The sequence below is a fragment of the Rhineura floridana genome, chromosome 7 (genome assembly GCF_030035675.1).
Source record: "Rhineura floridana isolate rRhiFlo1 chromosome 7, rRhiFlo1.hap2, whole genome shotgun sequence".
NCBI classification, from domain to species: Eukaryota; Metazoa; Chordata; class Lepidosauria; order Squamata; family Rhineuridae; genus Rhineura; species Rhineura floridana.
The window spans coordinates 117390562-117408034 of NC_084486.1; the positions used below are offsets into that span (position 1 = coordinate 117390562).

The 17473-nt window shown below is 40.0% G+C and overlaps 2 protein-coding genes across 7 annotated transcripts in view; both read left to right on the forward strand.

The window, feature by feature from the left end:
• AGTR1 (angiotensin II receptor type 1) overlaps window positions 1-17473 on the forward strand; it is an 88233-nt gene that overhangs the window by 60055 nt on the left and 10705 nt on the right. The gene's annotated exons all lie outside the window — the stretch shown is intronic.
• Window positions 1-17473, forward strand: part of LOC133389396 (carboxypeptidase B-like) — a 246433-nt gene that overhangs the window by 59925 nt on the left and 169035 nt on the right. The gene's annotated exons all lie outside the window — the stretch shown is intronic.

A 17473-nucleotide genomic window follows, 5' to 3' on the forward strand; every position in this document is an offset into this window, starting at 1 on the left:
ATCAGATGCTGTGGCACCCTAATTTCTTTTAAAGCATTCCATGGTTTTTCATGATCTACACAATCAAAGGCTTTGTTCTAGTCTATAAAGCACAGGGTGATTTCCTTCTGAAATTCGTTGGTCTGTTCCATTACCCAACGTATGTTTGCGATATGATCTCTGGCACCTCTTCCCTTTCTAAATCCAGCTTGGACATCTGGCACTTCTCGCTCCATATATGGAAGAGCCTTTGTTGTAGAATCTTGAGCATTATTTTACTTGCATGGGATATTAAGGTCATAGTTTGATAATTACTGCATTCCCTGGGATCACCTGTCTTTGGAACTGGAATGTATATTGGATACTTCCAGTCCGTGGGCCATTGTTTTCTTTTTCATATTTGTTGACAAATTTTTCTCAAAATTTGGACAGATTCAGTCTCAGTAGCTTGTAGCAACTCTATTGGTATGTCACCCATTTCTGGTGATTTGTTTCTTCCAAGTAATTTAAGAGCAGCTTTCATCTCACATTCTAAAATTTCTAGTTCTTCATCTAACCTACTGTATTCAGGCTGTGCTGTGACTTTTGGAACTGCTAAACAAGTGATGCAGGGTAAACAAAAACACCATTTACCAAGTGACAATCAACCATGGTGTACAAGTAGCAACTTGGTAATCCAGCTGTCTGTAATGACTAACCCCACAGTAAAAAGAAATTCATCACTTTTCTCTCTGCTTTTCTTGATTTTGACATGCTACAGTGTGTGATTAACATCTCCTAAATATTTGATAAATATCTCCTAAATTTTTGATAGCATTTTAAGCAACATATTTACATAGATCAAACTGAGGCACTGTTTCAAGTACAAAGGAGAATAGCATGGTATTCTCACTGTGGATCTCTCACTGTGCCATGTGAGTTGCAAGATGCAAAGCCAGAAAAAGCCAGCAGTGACTACTTTGTCTTTTGACCCCCTGGTAGTTGTGATGTGGGGTGCTGCAGGGTACCATCTTATCCCAATGCTATTCAATATCTATATGAAGCTGCTGGGAGCAGTTATTAGGAGTTTTGGGATGAGATGTCATCAGTATGCTGATGACTCTCAGCTCTACCTCTCCATACCATCCAAATCAGGACATGCTGTGAGGATGTGGACTGGTGCCTGTACATAGTGGTGGGATGGATAAAGAAAAATAAGCTGAGCTTGAATCCTGGCAAGATAGAAACACTGTGTGTGAGTGGTTCACATGTCTGAGAAACTACTCAATTGCCTGTGATCAAGTGATGGGGGATAAATTTGATTCAGTTTGCATTTCAAGGCAAACCTATCTAATTTACAATTTCCAAAACAATACATGAAGTGAAGCACAGCCATCCTTCAAAATTTACCCTTCTCCAAATTTTGCACTGCAGTTATCCAATCAAGCAATGCATACACTAGAATAATTGTGCATTAAAATTTCTATATTAGTGAAAATAGCATGCAAAAATGTATTATATTATGTAAAATTGCTTTGCAAAAATTTGTATACTAGGCAAAATTCATTTAAAACACATATGTGAGGAAAAATTTGCACTAAAATGCCAATGGATTTTCATTAGGACATTTTTATTTTAAAAAATCACAAGCTGATGGAAATGTGGAGAACTGAATTTAAGAAAATGAGAAACCAAGACAAACTGAAATTGACAGATTTTCAAAAATAAGTGTGCAAAAGTTTGGACAAGCATTAATTCTTGAAGTATTTCTAAAAATTCATTCCATTCCATGGGATTTGAGTAAAGGCAAGAAGATAAAAAGAAAAGGGGGGAAATTGGGTTGTATCCTTCAAATCTACTTTTATGACCCTTTTAGTGCATTTGTTATAATTAATCAACAAAACCGGAGCATGATGGGAAACGGAAGCACATTTGAAGTCTGATCAAAGAAAACACAAACAAATTAAATTGTGTTCTTGCTTAATTGCTGCAGGTTAATTAGATATCCAGCTTTGCAAAGCTCTTTAAATTAATTTCATCATAATAACTAATTACAGAGTGATCTATCAAAATACAAATATAAAGTTTTTATGTGTTTAAAAATGTCAAGCACAGTTTCACAATTTTCCCTTTTCTATAGTTAGCAAGTATAAAAAGAAGACCCATTTTTGTCAGGGAATGAAAATGTCCACAATTCACTTCTCAATGAAAAACAGGACAAGCACTGATTGTTTTAACAGGGCCAGATCACATCCCAAATGTATTTTGATCAGCTCAGAACTATGCAGCTGGATAATCTGCCACTGATATCCAGAACATAGCCGTGAAACATTTGTGAACATTGGATAGGTTATTAAGAAAGAAAACTTCTCCTGCTTTAATCGTCTTTCATGCATTGTCTAGAGAAGCTTCACACATTCACTAGATTAGTGATGATGTAAATGAAATGCATTGCAATAGATGGAGAAATCTTCATGCTACAGGTTTCTTTTTATAACTAAAACTTCATGTTTTGTAGCAAAGAAAAGAGATAATTTGGTGCAAGGCACAGGTATGTTCAGAGCTGTCATACTCCACCACATCGGTGGTAGCTGCCATCTTGATCTTCCACTTCAGAAAGGATGTGTTTCTGCTTCAGTTATTAAGCTGTTTACTTGCTTTCAAATTTTCATCACTGCATCAGCTGTGGATTTTCTGAGGAACAACTTTCACTGGTGTTACTTTTGGAAGCATTAGAAGTTCTCTTGACGATAAAAATCCAGTTTGGATCTTAGCAATTGTTCCTCATTGCAGCTTAAATACTGGGCCATTGTGTCTCAAAGAAATATATGAAACCTCAATAAATAGCTGGCAAGGTCATACAAGTGATAAGGTTACAACTCTTATCTTGCTGAAACTTTATCGTGAGAAAGTTAAACAGCTGTTCCTTTCTAAGAAGCTGTGGTGCCAAATAAGAATTGTTGATGAACAAACAACAAAGGTGGTTGCAATGCCTTGTGCAATTAAAATATGTAACATCTATAAGGGGAGGTACAAAGAGCCCTAGAGCAGATCAAAGGTCTATCAAGGCCTGGATCCTGCTTCCCATAATGGCCAATCAGAAAGCCCTTGAACAGGGCATGAAAGTGATAGCCTTCACTACTATTGCCTTTCCCCCAGCGACAGGTATTCAGTGGTATACTGCCTCTGAACACACAGGATCTAGGTATTTTAGACTCTCAAAACTCCCAACTAAGTCTGTTTTGTTCAGCAGATTATAATAATTCTCCACTGCACCATCTAGATCTAGGATGGGGAACCTGTGTCCCAGATGTTGAACTGCAGCTACAACCTCTGGCAAGGGACTGATGGGTATTTGAGTCCACAAACATCTGGAAGGCCATATATTCTCTATCACTGATTAGGAATGTGCTAGAATTCCACCCAATTTGGATTTGATATTAAATTTCACATTAATTCACATATTTGTTATCATTACAGATGGAATTTTTACGTAGCGATTTTCTATGGCTATTTTTAGAAATTGATTTTTTTAAAAAAATCTGTCTAAAATATTGATATTAATATTTCCTTCAATTATCAGTTTTTCCGTTAATTTATTGATATTTCCTTTTAAAATATCAATATTTCTTTTAAAAATATTGATATTAATATCAACATTTTTTTCTGAGGAAAAAAAATGGATTGGTAAAAGCAGTGGCTTGTGAACAAAGAATGAACTCAAATTGATACCAGCCTGTTAGGTTGACAGAATGCTTTCAAACTGGGAGCAGGCAACTGACCCCATCCTTATCCCTGATCTAGATTGTGTTTTGTCATTCCTACATGGCAGCCATTTTGCGATGTCACAGTCCCACAGCATTTTCTCAAAATTCCAAACGTGCCCACTGGCCCAAAGAGGCTGGCAACCCTCTAGAACCTTAATCCCCAGGTAATCCCACTGAAATTATTTATTTAATTAATTGATTAATATCCTGCCCTTCCTCCCAGAAGGAGTCCAGGGCAGGAAACAAAAATATTAAAAGCACTCTAAAACATGTTAAAAAGAAAATACTTTAAAACATATTAAAACAAAACATCTTAAAAACATCTTTTAAAAACATATTTTTAAAAACAGCTTTAAAGGCAGTTCCAACACAGATGCAGACTGGGATAAGGTATCTACTTAAAAGGCTTGTTGAAAGAGGCAGGTCTTCAGTAGGCACTGAAAAGATAATAGAGATGGTGCCTATCTAATATTTAAGGGGAGGGAAATCCAAAGTGTCAGTGTCACAACACTAAGGGTCCACTTCCTATGTTGTGCGGAATGGACCTCCTGATAAGATGGTATCTGCAGAAGGCTGTCACCTGCAGAGCACAGTGATCGATTAGTTATATAAGGGGTAAGATGATCTTTCAGGTCTTCAAAGGGTCTTCTTTTTGACTAATAATATTAGTAATTTTGGCACCAGGATATTTGTACATATTTTAATAAGCTAAAATGGGGACCTTGTGTGGTCAATATATTGCTTGCTTTCTTCAGAGCACAAATAGTTATAACAAATCTATGTTTAACAGATCTTCTTTAACTTTTAGAAGTTGGTAAAAATAACAGAGACTCCTTCTGAGACATTGGTAGGAACTGAAATGCCTAAACTATAATTTACAGTCAGATTTCCTGTGACTGGGTGGAATCAAATTGTAATTCTTGACAAAAGGTTGATATTTAGCTACACATAATTAGGTATTTAACCTTGGTGCAATTCCTAAGAAACTGAATGATGTTTAACTAATATAAGTGTATTATGTAGCACTGGCCCTCTTCCAAACTGGGCCATTGCTATAATGGAATTATATCTTGGAGTTATTGCAGCATCACAGTGAACATGCTTTTGCAGAATTGCACTCCATGATTTGTCAATTACACAACAGCCAAGGAATCAGGGTGCAGTCAAGTTTCTAACCGGGGTAAAAATCGCTTAAATAAGTGGTACAGTAAGGTAATTCTAATAAACTAAACTTTTAGACTCTGGGTCTTAATGGTCTTAACAGGGTGGGACTTCCCAGAAGGATCCCTCCGCCTGTGCAGCCTCTGAGACGGGCTCCCGTCTTGGATGAAACTTTTTCAATTTTAAATCCAGTCAGAAGGGTCTTTTTTGACTGGGGATAATTTCTTCCGGATAAGGAAGAAACGTGAGATTTCCCACACAGCTTTGTTGTGATTGTTAGAAACTGGAATTCATCAGAATTGTCTGTGAAAGAAGGTCTTCCAGCAGCTCGGAGGGAGCAAGGATTTCTAGCTAGCTCAGCTGAATAAGTGACCCGTTTTTTTTCTTTAAAGAAAAACGGACTAACAGGCAAGCATTCTCCTGTCTACGCTTATTACTTTCTTATCTATACAGCTAAAGAGATTTGTCAAAGAACCAGCAATTAAGAAAACCTGGGTGAGTCAAAACTTTCCTTCTCTTTTACTCACGGAATTAAGGGGGAAGAAAATAAAAATAGCCTATCTTTTTTTATTGCAAAAAGCTGACATGGAAAATAGCATTATAAAGATTACAACGGATGAGGGTTTTCTTTTTGATTTATAAGACTTTTGTGTAATATATGTCTGGGACTATTTTTTCTGATCTACTTTTTTTTTGACGAATCTGCTCATTCTTTCTGCTACTAGTTATTTGGACGCTGTGAACTAAAGCTGTTTTTGCACTTCTGGGCGTATAAGAGATAAGGGCTGTCTAGAGTGTGACGCCAGTTGGTTTGAAAGATTAACTCCTTTGTAACTGGATAAAGAAATAAACTGCTCTTTGCTTGGGACATTGAAAATTGAAGGAGTTTTGTTCCTTTGGCTTTAAGAATGACAATTAAGAAGATCATGGATGTACAGGAAGGGACTTTATCTTTAGACATGTTTCAGAAAATAATGAATGGGATTAACTCAATAAAACAAGAACTGAGAAATAATAGTCAAGCGTTGAGAATTGAATTTGACGAAATGAGACAGGAGCTGAAAGAAATTCAGGATTCTATGAGAAAGGAGAATAAAGATAGATCTGGAAAACCAAAAAAGGATGAAAGAGAAATTAAAGGCAAGGTTCAAACTATGGAGATTGGATTAAATATGGACATGGAAAAAGATTTGGATTTCCTGGCTGTGATGGATCCTGGAGACAAATATTACGGTTTGGAACTCAGCGCTGTCCCTGAAGGAATTGAAGAGATTGGAGATAAAGATATTATCGGTTCAAAAAAATTCCTGGACTGGAAGGATTTGATGGAACTTGAAATGGAGAAAGCTAACAGAATTAATCCCTGTTTTGTGTCAATGGAAAAATCTTCAAGAGATGTGCTAGTGTATCATGTAAAAAAGAGGAACAGAGATGCGGCTTTGCAACAATACTTCAGTGATACGTTCGGAATTGATGGCAAGAAAATATCTGTGAAAAAGGAAATTCCTATCAGACTCTTATTATATGACTATGACAGCAAGATTATTGTGCTCGTAAAGATGGAAGATGGAAGATGGAACCAATACGGATAATGGAAGAAGAGCGATTTGAAATTACTGGACTTAGTAGACTTGATGAGTTGGATTAATTGACATGTTTATCTAGAAAAAAATTGATGGACATATATCTCAAGGATTGGAAACTTCTCTTTGACTTTTTGTGGAAGAATAAAATGATATGATGTTAATGAGATTTGTAACCAATTAAGATAACCGCTGGAGGAAGGTGATTTTATAATCTATTAAGATACAGGCTTGTTATATATTATAGATTTATAGCTGAACTACGACAAATCGGAAGTCAATTTTTTTATATATTTTTTGTTTTTATTGTATTAGTTATTGATTTGTGTTTTTTCTTTTTGTATTGTTTTGGTTTTGAAAATTTGAATAAAAATTAATTGGGGGGGGAAAAACAGGGTGCAGCTCCCATCAGCCCCAGCTAGTGTAGCCAATGGGCAAGGCTGATGGGAGCTGTAGTCCAACAACATCTGGAGAGCCAAAGCTTCCTCACCCCTGCTTTAGATGGTAATGTCTGTCAGTGGCAGCTGGTGGCTTCATGTCAGTGGGGCAGTGGAATCCACTACAGGTTTAGACAACAAGGTTTAGAACATAAAAACCAACAACAAAAAATTCTATAAATACATTCAAAGCAGGAGACCATCTAGGGAGACAATTGGACCCTTGGATGATAAGGGAGTCAAAGGTGTCCTAAAGAACGATAAGGAGATTGCAGAGAAGCTAAATGAATTCTTTGCATCTGTCTTCACAGTGGAAGATATAGGGCAGATCCCTGAACCTGAACTAACATTTGCAGGAAGGGATTCTGAGGAACTAAGACAAATAGTGGTAACGAGAGAGGAAGTTCTAGGCTTAATGGACAATATAAAAACTGACAAATCACCAGGCCCGGATGGCATCCACCCGAGAGTTCTCAAAGAACTCAAAGGTGAAATTGCTGATCTGCTAACTAAAATATGTAACTTGTCCCTTGGGTCCTCCTCCGTGCCTGAGGACTGGAAAGTGGCAAATGTAACGCCAGTCTTCAAAAAGGGATCCAGAGGGGATCCCGGAAATTACAGGCCAGTTAGCGTAACTTCTGTCCCTGGAAAACTGGTAGAAAGTATGATTAAAGCTAGATTAACTAAGCACATAGAAGAACAAGCCTTGCTGAAGCAGAGCCAGCATGGCTTCTGCAAGGGAAAGTCCTGTCTCAGTAACCTATTAGAATTCTTTGAGAGTGTCAACAAGCATATAGATAGAGGTGATCCAGTGGACATAGTGTACTTAGACTTTCAAAAAGCGTTTGACAAGGTACCTCACCAAAGGCTTCTGAGGAAGCTTAGCAGTCATGGAATAAGAGGAGAGGTCCTCTTGTGGATAAGGAATTGGTTAAGAAGCAGAAAGCAGAGAGTAGGAATAAACGGACAGTTCTCCCAATGGAGGGCTGTAGAAAGTGGAGTCCCTCAAGGATTGGTATTGGGACCTGTACTTTTCAACTTGTTCATTAATGACCTAGAATTAGGAGTGAGCAGTGAAGTGGCCAAGTTTGCTGACGACACTAAATTGTTCAGGGTTGTTAAAACAAAAAGGGATTGCGAAGAGCTCCAAAAAGACCTCTCCAAACTGAGTGAATGGGCGGAAAAATGGCAAATGCAATTCAATATAAACAAGTGTAAAATTATGCATATTGGAGCAAAAAATCTTAATTTCACATATACGCTCATGGGGTCTGAACTGGCGGTGACCGACCAGGAGAGAGACCTCGGGGTTGTGGTGGACAGCACGATGAAAATGTCGACCCAGTGTGCGGCAGCTGTGAAAAAGGCAAATTCCATGCTAGCAATAATTAGGAAAGGTATTGAAAATAAAGCAGCCTATATCATAATGCCGTTGTATAAATCTATGGTGCGGCCGCATTTGGAATACTGTGTACAGTTCTGGTCGCCTCATCTCAAAAAGGATATTATAGAGTTGGAAAAGGTTCAGAAGAGGGCAACCAGAATGATCAAGGGGATGGAGCGACTCCCTTACGAGGAAAGGTTGCAGCATTTGGGGCTTTTTAGTTTAGAGAAAAGGCGGGTCAGAGGAGACATGATAGAAGTGTATAAAATGATGCATGGCATTGAGAAAGTGGATAGAGAAAAGTTCTTCTCCCTCTCTCATAATACTAGAACTCGTGGACATTCAAAGAAGCTGAATGTTGGAAGATTCAGGACAGACAAAAGGAAGTACTTCTTTACTCAGCGCATAGTTAAACTATGGAATTTGCTCCCACAAGATGCAGTAATGGCCACCAGCTTGGATGGCTTTAAAAGAAGATTAGACAAATTCATGGAGGACAGGGCTATCAATGGCTACTAGCCGTGATGGCTGTGCTCTGCCACCCTAGTCAGAGGCAGCATGCTTCTGAAAACCAGTTGCCGGAAGCCTCAGGAGGGGAGAGTGTTCTTGCACTCGGGTCCTGCTTGCGGGCTTCCCCCAGGCACCTGGTAGGCCACTGTGAGAACAGGATGCTGGACTAGATGGGCCACTGGCCTGATCCAGCAGGCTCTTCTTATGTTCTTATGTTCTTATGACAAGAACCTAGAGCAAACTTCACTGTCCAATGACATGGAATTCCGCTGCCCCACTGACATGGAGTCACCAGCCACCACTGGTGTCTGTTACTTCACTTGCTTCAAAATGTGGCAAGCCACGCCAACTATGTTTGAGGGCCCTCCTCCTCATTTTGCAGAACAGTATTGTGCTCCCTCTCTTTAGTAAGTCCTGTTCGCATGACACATATAGGAAAGGCAGGGCAGGATTGTAATCAGTGACACAATCTCAAACTACACGCAGTCAATAGACCTTATGAACAAACCCTACACATGTACAAGCTATATGCCTGTAGGATCTGTCCACAGAAACTGGGACCCTGGAAAAAACAGTTTGTACTTAGGATCTATTAAAAAGACCCTTCTGAACGTGTATCAACCAGGGGATGGGATCACCAGGTGTATGACATCTAGGGATGGGGTTCGCTGCATGGTGCCGATCCACATGCAGTTCGATAGTCTGTCGTTTCTTTACCAGACGGTCCTTTTTTTGTTTCTGCTTTCTCTGGCGCTTGCCAATTCGATCTGCTGCATGCATTTTTGGGTGATTTGTTCCACAGGGATTTTTTTCGGGTTGCAAAAATTATGTAATTGTTTTCATAGATACTTATGTAAATGACAGCATTCCATGTAGTTTTTTGGTGGTGGAGAAAAACATTGTGTAATTTTTAGGTTGCTTTATGATCTGATTTAAGCAATGAATTTTCGGTTGATTGATTGATTGATTGCATTTGTACACCGCCCCATAGCCGAAGCTCTCTGGGCGGTTTACAAAAAGGTTTAAATCATCTCACTCCTGGACAGGGCATCAGGAGCTGCGCCAATGATTGAACATCAACAAGGGTCTCACAAGGGGCGGCAAACACAGTCTGAGAGAGTGTGGGAGAGGCACAGGCAGGCAGATGGTGGCGGCATCCCGCTGCACCACACAGACACTGTCTGTCACTGTCAGTCACACAGTGACACACACACATTTAGCACAGAGACAGCCCTTGGTTAGCTCAGGACAGCAGCAACTAAAGAGGGGTGGGGGCAGGGCAAGACGGGTAGCATGGGTCAGTTTCATCATCGTAATGTTTTCCATGCAAGAGATTCAGAATGCTCTGAGATACCTTGTTTGAAAAATATGACATTGCAGGATGTTTTTACAATTAGCATTGAAGACATATATAGCCAATTTTTTTTTGCATTATATTGCAATAATGATGAAAAAAAATGTAATATATAATGAACAAACAGAAATATTGTGGTTGACACAACATCTTAATTATGAAAAAAATACATAAAATAGGGGGGAAATTTGGGAGGGATATCTTGCTGATTGCAGTCACGGCCGCAAATTCCATGCCGATTACAGCCATGGCCTGCGCAAGAGATAGGTGCTGCTCTGAAGGGATAGCAAACTAGTGAATTCAGCTGGGATCTGGTACCAGGTTCGATTTTGTTAGACATTCTCCCCCATCCCTAATGATGTCACATGAACAGGTCTGTGGAAGCAAGGAATTTCTGGCATATTGATCGATCGTGGTATCTTATTGAATATTGGTACTAACCAGTGAAAAAGCTCTTTCATGTCAGTTAGCAGTCAACAGGATGTACCTTGTGGTTGACTGTGAAATCTGCCTGCTTTCTTACCAAACCATATAAACAAGCTATTGCAAGTAGCGTACATGACTAGTCAGAGCTTTTGCAACCCTGACCACAAAAGTTCCTTATTGAAGGGTCCCTTGCTCTGCATCTGTCTTGTAACTTTCCACTGCTGGAATGTTTTGCAGGAAGTTTTGCAGGAAGTTTTGCTTGCCTGCATAGAATCAGAGAAAGATATTGTTGTGAGTTTGGGGGTTGGAATGGATAATTCCTGAGTCCCCTTCCAGCTTCTGATTTGGAATCCTGTGCCTTGGGGTGAGGGGCTGGCTCTGCTGGTCAGATGAGTTTCTTTTGTTAATCTAATAGTGTAGCCAAGTTGTTAATGGGTCTATCAGGTGCCCAGCAACTGGTGAATGGGCCAGGAAGATCCTTTTGTCATTGAAACTCTTCAGAAGAGCCTTCCCCCCCTCCTAGCAGCTAGGAGAGGTTTGTGTTTTCAGTGTGTGTAAACTTGTGTCTAAGAAAGGCTGGGAACTGGAGGCAGGCAGAGAGACTGGCTCTCTGCACCATGGCTTTAAGATGCCTCCTGTAACCCCAATGGAAAAGCTGGATATTGGCCTGCTGGTGCCTTGAACCCCTCCATCCTAAGCTCAGGTTGGAATGTGTGTAAATAAATAAACCATATTTTATAAAGACACCACAGTCTCCGCTGACCTTCTTCACAAGGAAACCAAGCCCAGGATGAGTGCAGGGACCCCTGAAATGTCACTACTTGGAGATTGGGGAGGTGCGCAACAATATATTGGGTGTTCAAGGGGGAGGGGGGGTTGCTGGTGGTGGCAGTTTGATGATCCCTGAATCCCCTGGAGGAGTTCCCAGTAGATAGAGCAGGTGACCCTGTTGAAGCCCTTGTCACGCTATGGAACAGTGAGGCGCATCAGGCTCTTGACACAGTTGCCCCTGAGCTCCCTCTCCAGCATTGTGGAGCTCAGTTTGCACCTTGGTACACCAGTTAGCTAAGGGCAATGAAACAGGCTGGACAATGGCTAGAGCGCAAGTGGTGAAAGACATGCTGTGAGGCTGATCGGGCACAAGTAAAACATCATAACCGTGCCTACTGTGTGGCGGTGAGGGGGGCGAAGAAGGCCCACTTCTCTGCCTCCATCGCATCCTCAAGTAGCTGTCCACTGGAGCTTTTCCGTATTGTCAGGGGTCTGTTGACATCGACTCCAGGAAGTGGAATTTTAGACCTTTCAGAGGTCCACTGTGAATTGTTTGTAAGGCACTTTGAGAGTAAAGTTGTTCGCCTCCATAGCAGTCTTGATGCCCCCTCCACATCTACTGTGGTTCTCAATGAGGTGTCCAGTGCTGCAACTTCTTGGGAACTGTTTCAATGGATGCAGTCTGATGATGTAGACAAGGTGCTTGTGATGATGTGGCCAGCAATGTGTCCTCTTGACCCTTGCCCTTCTGGGCCTATTAAACCTTGCCAAGGGGGTTTGACCGAGAAGATCCAGGATGTGGTCAACGCATCATTGCGGGAGGGAGTGGTTCCAGCTGCCCTGAAAGAGGTGGTGATCTGACCGCTCCTGAAAAAGCCCACTTTGGACCCATTCGTCTGCGGCAATTACTGACCGGTCGCAAATACCCCCTTCTTAGGGAAGGTGATTGAGAGGGTTGTGGCACAGCAATTGCAAATACTCTTGGATGAAACAGATTACCTTGACCCGTTCCAGTCTGGGTTCAGGCCTGGTTATGGGACTGAATCGGCCTTGGTCACCCTTATGGATAACCTTTATCGGGAGAAGGACAGGGGGAGTGCGACCCTGTTACTATTACTTGATATCTCTGCAGCTTTTGATACCATTGACCATGTTATCCTTCTGGGCTGACTTGATGAGATGGGTATTGGAGGCACTGTTTTACAGTGGTCCAGATCCTATCTCCAAGGTTGTTTTCAGAGAAGAGCACTGGGTGATTGTCTTTCAGCCCCCTGGCAGTTGTGCTGTGAGGTGCCACAGGGTACCATTTTGTCTCCCATGCTGTTTAACATTTATACGAAGCCCTTGGGAGCAGTCAGGAGCTTTGGGGCGAGGTGTCAGCAGTATGCTGGCAATACCCAGCTCTATTTCTCCATAACATCTGAATTGAGAGAGGCCATGCAAGCCCTGGACCCTGAAGACCTTCCTCTTTCAACAAGCCTAACCCAGTTGGAATTGCTTTTTAGTATGTTTTTAAACCTTTTTTTAAAACAATATGTTTTTAACATTTTTTTGTCTTCAAAGCTTTTTAAAAACTGTTTTTAAAGATGTTTTGTTTTAATGTATTTTAAAGTCTGATTTTATGATGTTTTAAAGTATTTTTAGTACTTTTGTTTGCCGCCCTGGGCTCCTGCTGGGAGGAAGGACCGGATATAAATCAAATAATCAAATAAATAAATAAATGATCAGCTGTCACTTTAGTACTCTCCATGCATGCATGAATTTGTCCATTTTTAAAATAAAGTTCTTGCTTGACCTGCTCTCCAAATTCTATAGTGGGTTTTTCTACCACAAGTCTTATGTGAATACACAATTCAATAGCTCTTTGTTCTGCCAGTGGAACATCTCGTTACTATTACTTTAAAGACAACACACTCAAAGTATACACTTTCTTCAAGCAATTATCCCATTATAATCAGCAAGAAAACATGTTGGTTCATTGATTTTGGCTCATATTTATTTTAATCATAGTGACTTAGCATATCCAAAGTTAATTTAAGAATAAAGCCAATATGCTTGCTAATCAGACACAAATTAGTGGTTGGCAGGAGATCCACATCAGTTCAGATAGACAAGTTTCTGAATGCCAAGAGGTTTTGTTTTCATTAACAGCTATTAAACTTCCATGATCCAAGATGACTTCCTAAGTGATTCACTAAAAACATATTTAATTTTGTTGTTTGTCTTGGTCTCCAATGAGCAGTCAAAACATATCCTGTGAACGTTACTCGGATGCTTACCATTTTGATCCATAACATAACATAAACAGAACACCAGGATGTCTGGAATCTACCAGTTGTGCTATATTTAGCGTTTACATTGATAAGATAAAGCAATGGAAAGTACAACATTTCATTTATTCATAATGATGCAATGTCCAGATTTTTAAGGTCAGCCGTTTGTTCTCATAGTCCAGGAGATCCTTCTTGTTGATGTTATGTGCCTTCAAGTAGATTACAACTTATGGCGACCCTATGAATCAGTGACCTTCAATAGCGTCTGCCATGAACTGTTCAGTTCTTGTCAGTTCAGGTCTGTGGCTTCCTTTATGGAATTAATCCATCTCTAGTTTGGCCTTCCTCTTTTTCTACACCCTTTTCTATTATTCTACACCCTTTTCTATTATTGTCTTTTCTAGTGAATCCTGTCTTCTCATGATGTGTCCAAAGTATGATAACCTCAGTTTCATCATTTTAGCTTCTAGTGATAGTTCTGGATTAATTTGTTCTAACACCCAATTATTTGCCTTTTTCACAGTCCATGGCATGCGCAAAGCTCTCCTCCAACACCACATTTCAAATGAGTTGATTTTGCTCTTATCTGCTCTTTTCACTGTCCAGCTTTCCCAGCCATACATAGAGATCGGGAATACCATGGTCTGAATGATCCTGACTTTAGTGTTCAGTGATACATCTTTGCATTTGAGGACCTTTTCTAGTTCTCTCATAGCTGCCCACCTCAATCCTAGCCTTCTTCTGATTTCTTGTCTATTGTCTCTACTTTAGTTAAGGACTGTGCCAAGGTATTGATAATCCTTGACAAGTTCAATGTCCTCGTCAACTTTAAAGTTACATAAATCTTCTGTTGTCATTACTTTAGTCTTTTTTATGTTCAGCTGTAGTCCTGCTTTTGTGCTTTCCTCTTTATCTTTGATCAGCATTTGTTTCAGATCATTACTGGTTTCTGCTAGTAGTATGGTATTGTCTACATATCTTAAATTATTGATATTTCTCCCTCCAGTTTTCACACTTCCTTCATCTTGGTCCAATATTATATGTTCTGGTTCCATATTATATGTTCTGCATATAGATTAAACAAATAGGGTGACAAAATACACCCGTCTCATACCTTTCCGATTGGGAACCAATTGGTTTCTCCATATTCTGTCCTTACAGTAGCCTCTTGTCCAGAGTATAAGTTGCGCATCAGGACAATCAGATGCTGTGGCACCCCCATTTCTTTTAAAGCATTCCATAGTTTTTCATGATCTATACAATCAAAGGCTTTGCTGTAATCTATAAAGCACAGAGTGATTTCCTTCTGAAATTCGTTGGTCTGTTCCATTATCCAATGTATGTTTGTGATATGATCTCTGCTACCTCTTCCCTTTCTAAATCCAGCTTGGACATATGGCATTCCTCGCTCCATGTATTGTAAGAGCATTTGTTGTAGAATCTTGAGCATTAATTTACTTGCATGAATATGTCATCCTTGCATCTCTTTTATAGAGTTCTTCAGTGTATTGCTTCTGTCTTCCTTTTATTTCATCTCGGTCAGTCAGTGTGTTCCCCTGTTGATTATTCAACATCCTTACTCTTGGTTTAAATTTCCCTTTCATTTCTCTAATCTTTTGGAATAGGGCTCTTGTTCTTCCCTTTTTGTTGTCCTCTTCTATTTCTATACAATAACTATTGTAATAGTTCTTTTTGTCCCTACGTACTAGTCGCTGTATTGTTAAATTTAGGGTTCTAACCACGTTTCTGTCTCCTTTTGCTTTTGCTTTCCTTCTCTCTTTAACCATTTTAATAGTTTCTTCAGTCATCCATTGAGATCTTTCTCTCTTTTTAACTAGAGGTATTGTCTTTTTACATTCTTCCCTGATAATGTCTCTGACTTCACTCCATAGTTCTTCTGGTTCTCTGTCAACTAAGTTTAAAGCCACAAATCTGTTCCTTATTTGATCTTTATATTCTTCTTGGATGTTATCTAAACTGTATTTTGGCATTATGATTGATTTGTTGTTGTTCTTTAGCTTTACTCTTAATTTTGATATTACCAGATCATGATCTGTACCACAATCTGCTCCTGGTCTTGTTTTCACAGCAAGTATGGAACTTCTGCATCTTCTGCTTCCAATTATATAATCAATTTGATTCCTATATTGACCATTTGGTAATGTCCATGTTTAGAGTCATCTTTTCGGTTGCTCAAAAAATGTGTTTGCAAGAAAGAAATTATTGGCTTCACAGAATTCAATAAGTCTTTCTTCTGCTTCATTTCTATCCCCTTAGCCCCATTTCCCCACAATTCCTAGTTCTTCTCTGTTCCCTACTTTTGCATTCCAGTCCCCCATGATTATCAGCACATCTTATTTTGGTGTGTGATCAATTTCTTCTTGTACTTCTGTGTAAAATCTTTCCAATTCTTCTTCTTCTGCATTTGCCGTTGGATGATGGTTATGTTAATAGGTTTCCCATTAAACCTCATTGATATAACTCGCTGAGACCTTGCGTTATAGCTCCTAATTGCTTTTGCTACATCACTTCTCACTATTAAAGCAACCCCGCTTCTTCTTGATTTCTCATTTCCTGCATAAAATATTTTGTAGTTGCCTGATTGAAAATGTCCCATTCCCGTCCATTTTAATTCACTCACACCCACTATTCTAATGTTGATACATTCCATTTCTTGCTTGACAATTTCTAACTTTCCCTGGTTCATGCTTCTCACATTCCATGTTCCTATTGTGTGCGTCATACAACTCCAGACTCTCCTTTCGCATCTGTGTGCATCAGCCTCTGGGCTTCATTTCGGCTTTGACCCAGCTGCATCATTAGTCACAGCGCTACTCATATTTGTCCTTTGTTCTTCCCCAGTAGCTCGGTGAGTGCCTTCTGACCTGGGGGTCTTATCTTCCAGCACTATCTCGTGTTACATTTTGGATACTCTGGTTCATAGGGTTTTCATGGTAAAAGATATTCAGAGGTGGTTTACCATTGCCTTCCTCTGAGTTTGGATGCATCTTAGTCTGGTGTCTCAGCTTTGACCATTCTGCCTTGGGTGCCCCTGCTAGGAGTCTAGCCTCTTGGTCTAGACTCCTGACGGCATTGCTCTCAGCATCTTCAACACTCTAAAAACCCCTCACCATGTTAAGGTGTGCATCCTAGAGGAGATCCTTATTCCACCTAAATTGAAGAAGTAATCATAATGTATATCAAGTTGTTCTATCTAAGACACCACTCCAGAACTACTGCTAAAATCAATTGGTAGCTGCCCATTTGCTACCGGGTCAGGTTTAAGTATTTTGGTATTAACTTATAAAGCTCTAAACAGCTTAGGACCAGGGTACCTGAGAGATTGTTTGCCCCCATATACTCCTGCCTGATCATCATTGTTGTCTTTAGGGCCCTCCTGATTGTGCCAAAACCTGCAGATGTCCATCTGCCAACAACCATTTGTTGGCTGTGATTGATCACTAATCTTGTTCGTTTCTTTGAAATGTGCAAAGTGCAGGAACCATTCAGTGTGAAGTTTTTAAAAATTTCCTCATATGTTGTTTTCTGAGAAGTCCAGCTGTTCATAGCTTTATAATAGCATAGGAAAGTACTTTATGTGCTGGGGATAGGACCCCACTGGCCAGAGGGCCTAATGTGGGCCTCTAGATTTTTCTCAGTTTGGCCCTCAAGGCTCTCCTCAGGCCATCTACCCCTCTCCCCACTGCTCTGCACCCTCTTTGAATGTGTTTGCATAAATGTGCCCTTCAGTTGTGATGATGCCCCTTGCTTCCCTTGATGGAGAATGGACGGGGGTGTTCTGTAAGTACAGAAACCTCTGACATTTACAGAATGTGGCTAGAATGCAGC